Source organism: Coptis chinensis, chromosome 8 (genome assembly GCF_015680905.1).
Source record: "Coptis chinensis isolate HL-2020 chromosome 8, ASM1568090v1, whole genome shotgun sequence".
In the NCBI taxonomy this organism is placed as follows: Eukaryota; Viridiplantae; Streptophyta; class Magnoliopsida; order Ranunculales; family Ranunculaceae; genus Coptis; species Coptis chinensis.
In genome coordinates this window covers 89,178,059-89,184,058 of record NC_141463.1, presented here as the reverse complement: position 1 = coordinate 89,184,058, position 6,000 = coordinate 89,178,059, and the positions used below count along the sequence as shown (strand labels likewise).

General features: G+C 34.3%; 1 pseudogene across 1 annotated transcript; it reads left to right on the top strand.

Moving 5' to 3' along the window:
- The first annotated feature begins 640 nt into the window (after window positions 1–640).
- On the top strand, window positions 641–5,655 carry LOC147484093 (protein ZINC INDUCED FACILITATOR 1-like; annotated as a pseudogene). Its single transcript, XR_015207033.1, has 15 exons — window positions 641–883; window positions 1,064–1,104; window positions 1,274–1,334; window positions 1,442–1,544; window positions 1,668–1,770; window positions 1,960–2,013; window positions 2,116–2,178; window positions 3,051–3,100; window positions 3,202–3,277; window positions 3,699–3,910; window positions 4,127–4,214; window positions 4,977–5,062; window positions 5,166–5,273; window positions 5,410–5,454; window positions 5,563–5,655. The product of XR_015207033.1 is annotated as a protein ZINC INDUCED FACILITATOR 1-like (transcript).
- Window positions 5,656–6,000: the final 345 nt, after the last annotated feature.

Genomic DNA, 6,000 nt, shown 5'->3' with positions numbered 1-6,000 from the left:
GTATTGGAATTTTATTTTTGTTGTTTGGGGAAATATAAGTAAATTTTTTGTTATTTATTTGTTATTATATTGGGTTTTAGCTATTTAATTGGATAAGTTATTAGTTATTTATTTGTTTCTATTTTTGTTTTTTATTTTTTAGAAAAAAAAATATAATTTGGATACCCCCTAAGATATGGAGTCCCTAGGGAGTTATCAAGGGAGTCTAAATAGATATTTTTTGTATTAATATTTGTTAAAACTGGAAATAAATTTATTACATACATTTGATCACGTTTCGTAATTGACGTCAATCTTTTCATTTTTTATTCCTTCACAAGCTTAATTTTAGTCGGAGAATTTAGTTGTCTAAATTTAGTAACTGTTCTTATATTAAAATGTTTCTTTTTTAGTTACGTAGAACCACTAGATTTTGAGTAGGTAGTCTGTTTTGATTGTTTGCAATATAAAGATTTTTCGTCACATGTGTCAGTTTCCTATTTTGGTCAAATTGAAGTATTAAATCCTAAATTTTTTTTACCCAAGTCTCAATACTACTAAATATTATTAACTAACCCCTCTAGCCTAATTTTCTGGTGATTTAAATGTGTGCTTTGAAATTTCTCAGAAAGAGTTGCATTGGTGGGGGCGGTTGGTCTGAGACATATTGGCCAAGAGATTGTGACATGTAACTGTGTCACGTTCAAATAATGTATAATAAGTTAGTTAAGCTGAGACATGCATGTTTTTTAGTTTATGAAAATGGAGAAAGAAGCATTGTTGGTGAAGAAGGTGGTGTACTATGAAAACTGTCCTGGTTGTCAGGTGGATAAACGTAAGGAGACCCAGACTGGAATTCCAATCAAAGACTTCTTCTTTGTATGGATTGTTGTATTCTGCAACTGTAAGTATTACTAAGTACTAATAAACTCTAGTACGTATCTTAGTTGTGTAACTTTAGGACAAAGTTATTTTTATATAAAGATTGAAGTAAGAGATGAAACAGATGAGTATTGTTGTTTTAAGAAATGGATATGATCTCAAACTACAGCTTAACATTTTCCTTTATTCATTGCCTTTTCAGCTTTGCCAATATCGTCTCTTTTTCCGTTTCTTTACTTCATGGTAAGTAAGTAACAAACCCAAGATTCATATATTTTGCCAGTTTGTTTTTGCAGAACTATTATAAGATAGGGGTTGGCTATATTTACTTAAATACACTAGTGGCTTCTTATCTGATAGAATTTTTTGATACATTCGATGAAGTCTTTAAGAATCGTGTTTACCTTTGTAGGTAAGAGACACACATGTTGCAAAGAGGGAAGTTGATATTGGGTATTATGCAGGTTTTGTGGGTGAGCATACTTCAGCCTCTAGCACTACCAGTTTTCTTGATTTACACATAACTGCAGTACTTATAACCTTATAAGCCATTGATTTAAGATACATTCATTTCTTGTAGGGGGTGCATTTATGTTTGGAAGAGCATTGACTTCTTTTATCTGGGGAGTTATCTCTGATCGATATGGTCGGAAACCTGTGATATTGGTCTGCACTTTTTCAGTGTTAGTATTCTAGACATCATTACCTATCAGATTCAACTAAATGTCAAGAATTAAGTTCAGGTTCTACCCTGTTTAGCGTGATCTGAGGTTCATCGGCTTTGGCTTGTTAATTATCTTTTTCAGAGCCATATTCAACGGTTTGTTTGGCCTCAGTACAACATTTTGGATGGCAATTTCTACAAGGTTCCTTCTTGGCTCGATGAATGGACTTCTTGGTCCAATTACGGTATTATAATTTCGTCTGTGAGACTGTGACCATATGTTTAAATTCCCAATAAGACTTTACCGAGTTTCACGAGTAGATGTGCCACATGTTATGGCATTACGGGAGATTAGAAAATCATACATCTTTGCACCTTGTTCTTCCAATGCTTTTCTTTGCTGTATTGATATTAATCTATCTTCTACAATATAGGCATATGCTTCTGAAATTTGTCGACAAGAATATCGAGCTCTGGCACTGTCAATTGTAAGAAAATCTAATGTGTTTGTCATCATTGGTACAATCTTTATGGTACAACTTAAAACTAACCATTTATATTGCATAGTGTAATTCTCTATTTCGTTTCAGATGGGTACAGCATGGGCCATAGGAGCGCTTGTCGGTTCAGCTATTGGAGGTTTCCTTGCACAGGTACAGAGATTGCCAGAATAACTTTTTTTTCTAATTAGGAAAAATTGATCTGGTAAATTTAGAAAAGTAATTGGACAATTCTCCACCTGAATTGTAAATGCTACCTACTATAAACTCGTTTATGAGGTGCTTTACAGCTCTTCTCTTATATCTGTAAACTGACGGAAATGATTCCAACGTTTTAAAGAAGAACTTCTATATTTGTGAGTTCTTATAGCTGATAACTATTTCCAATGATATCCTGTTCAGATGGGAATGGCAGCCATTTCTCACTTTAGTATCTTGCTGAAAAGTCCTCCCCTGCATCTTGCATTGTGTTGCTTTTAAAGGATGGTCATTAATTCTCAATAAGAGTGTCCATAAATTTCTCATGGTTAGTTAGGTTATAGCTTTTAGCCTTGAAGGGTGCTAGGAGGTAGGCTGGTGCATTGGAGCTTCATTTTGTTGTTGATGCCATTCTTCGTTTCTCTAATTTTTTACTCCTAAAGTAAAAGTAACCCATTAAAATGGACCCTAACAATATAATTGATGTTTATGTTTTTGATAAAGGTTATTATCATTATTGCTATTACTATTAGTATTAATTATTGTTACTAATATTTATATATATGATTTAGAAGAGACAATTAGTTTGTTAAAGGTCAGTTTACCTTTTATTAGCCAAATTTATGGATGTTCTTTTTATTTACACTGCACAGACTAGGTCGCAAATTTTGAGTTTGAGTAAAATTGGATTTGAGATTTTATATGTTCTTTTTCCCCATAGAGCTGTAGTACATTTTTTTTTCTTTTTCAATTTTGGTAGTTGTGTTTAGTATACTGTTTCCTGTAAATTCCGCATGCCTAATCTTTTGATTAATTTTTGTCTTTAGCCTGCAGAGAAATTTCCAAATGTAGTTTCTAAAGATTCTTTTTTTGGGAGGTAAGCAAATGTTCCCTTATCTCAAATTTCATGTCATTTCATCATGTTCTTTGTTTAGAGTAATTTAAATTAATGATATCGATATTAATATATTGTTGTAGGTTTCCCTACTTCTTACCCTGCCTCTGCATATCAATGATAGAGCTGGTGGTATTCGTTGCTTCTCTTTGGATCCCAGTATGGTTATTATCCCAGAACCTTGTTCATAGTAAATTCCATAGTTCTTAATTGTCTTGGAAGATCTCAATTCCCCTTTGTCTTAAATTGTGTGCTTTCACATGATCAACCTCATTGTCATTCTAACAGTGAATTCCTTGAAAGTTTAAAGACATTTTTTAAGGACTAAGACTGGCCCATATAAATGTATAGTCAGCTATGTTATCACTTTGGAGAGTTTCATATATGTTGAACCTGCTAAATGAGATAAGTTTTAGTTGTTTACCAATGCCAAATCATAGTGGATAATTTTGGTGGTGGGACTTTCTTGTACAAGATATTGCTAATTTGCTATGTGTATATTCAAAACTTAAAATTTCATCTGTGTGTACTTTGATGTCTAGTTACCAAAATTTGGTGCCTTTCATATTTTGGAGTGCAGGAAACATTGCACATGAATCATAGAATCGAGGAAAAAAGAAGACAACTCATATGGCATTGGAGGCAGTGAGTGGATGCAACAAGAAAGGGGATATTCAAACTGATTGCAAAAGTCTTTCGGAACCTAATAAAAGTTTATTTAAGAATTGGCCCTTAATGGCAGCGATAATTATATACTGTGTTTTCTCACTTAATGATATGGCGTACACAGAGGTAATTATAGACCATCTTGACAACTTCACTGTAGGTTAATTGATACATCTCTGTTGCATTATATGTATGCTCTATTTGGAAATATTCCCTTCACCTATTAATACAACAGGAAAAAGGTTTTCTTTCCAAGCTAGTAACTACTATTTTGAAATAATATAGCCATGATTTGTCATAACTTTACTTGTATGAAGTGATGCCTGCATTTTTTTCCTCCAGTTGTTTTCACTATGGGCTGTCAGTCCTAGAAAGCTAGGGGGATTGAGTTTTTCAACCGACGAGGTTGGTGATGTTCTTACAATCTCAGGTATCTTGATTATTAGTTTAATAAAGAACAAGTGTATAGACCTACCCCATATCGTGGGGGGGATACTGTCCCCACTTAGCCACAAAGGCTCAGAGGCTCAAAGCCTGAACAGGCCTCTAGACATGTATTTGGTAGATTATTACGACATATCAAGGGTAAAAAACGGCTTCCACTGTGAGACAAAACAAGATGTGCTATCCCAGTCCCACCAGCATGCAAAAGGGAGCCATCCTCGGTACAGATACCAAATTTGTAATGACCAACTCTATAACACAGGACGATGTTTTTCTCAAAAGATCTCGCTGCATGTATGTGGCAACTATATCCAGGAGCTAGAAAAACTTCGTATGAGATATGTTCTTAAGACAGAACTTGTTTGTGGAATTAGTCTTCTCCAGCTTCTACTCCAAATCTGGAAATCACATTTCGAATTCTTGAGATGTTTAGTGTAGTCCAACTGGGATATTAAAGCCTTCCAGTAAAGTATAAAATTCCATGGCCCTCTCCTCTCATCACCATTTGGTTTTGAGTTGGATGCTTTGAAGTTTAAGAATATGTTCTCAAGATGCACTAAATTGATCTTTGAACTTTGTGGAAAAATGAAATTTAATGCCTTTTACGGTGCAAAAAAAAAGTTGTACTAAATGAGAACTTATAATTCATCAATGTACTTTGCATATGTACAGAGAATCAAACAAATATGTGAATTTAGTGATATTTCTTGTGCACGTGGTAGTGTTACTTACTTATTTATCTAATTAGGTGTTGGACTTCTAATCTCTCAAACTCTTCTATATCCAAGAGTTGAAAGAATTCTTGGTCCTATCATGGTTGCTCGCATTGCAGCAGTATGTTATCAAGATCTTTTTCTTTCTTGTTTTGAAGTTTGTCTTTATTTTTAACATGGATAACTGATTTCAGTTGCTTGTTTCACGTTCCTATTGCATGAAGGTTTTGACTATACCGGTGCTAGCAAGTTACCCTTTCATAGCTAAGCTTTCTGGCTTCAATCTTTCACTTTTACTAAATTGCGTAACTTTTCTGAAGAATGTCTTCCAAGTACGTAGCATGGATTTCATAAATTTTTTCCTTGTCATTGCAGAAATCCTTCGTCCTCACTCCTCACCATCATAAAAAATTTACTTGTATTTTAGGATAAAAACATTTCTTACTTTTATCATGTGTTTTCTACCAGGTATCCATTACCACTGGACTATTAGTTCTGCAGAACAATGCTGTGGTAATATTTCCCACATATGTTATACACATCCTCTCCGTTTTCTGAAAATAAATTGTACATCATCATAACTACTGGTTTCTGGATGCACATATCTCACTATAAGGACAGGATCAGCACCAAAGAGGAGCTGCAAATGGCATTTCTATGACTGGAATGTCTCTTTTTAGAGCTTTTGGTCCGGCCATAGGAGGTGTTTTGTAAGTACCCTGGGAACTGTTTTACATTTCCGACTTGTGCTTCCACAGTAGTTGCATGTTTCGCTATTGTTCAGTGTGTCATGTTTCACTAATGTTCAGTGTGTAATCATATTTGATCTTTCATTGTCGAAATGATGAAGAAAATAAATCCTAGATATGTTTTGCATGGACGTCAATTTTAGTAAGTTTCTTGTCTAGATTGATGCCTATAGCCCCCCATTAAGTGTTCAGCACATTAAGCACATTCTATTCTACGTAACCAAGTAAAACAGACGGCCCTCATCTACACATAGGCTTCATAAATGGAGCGATGGCCTTTGGATTGCATAATACGATATAAATGTGTTTA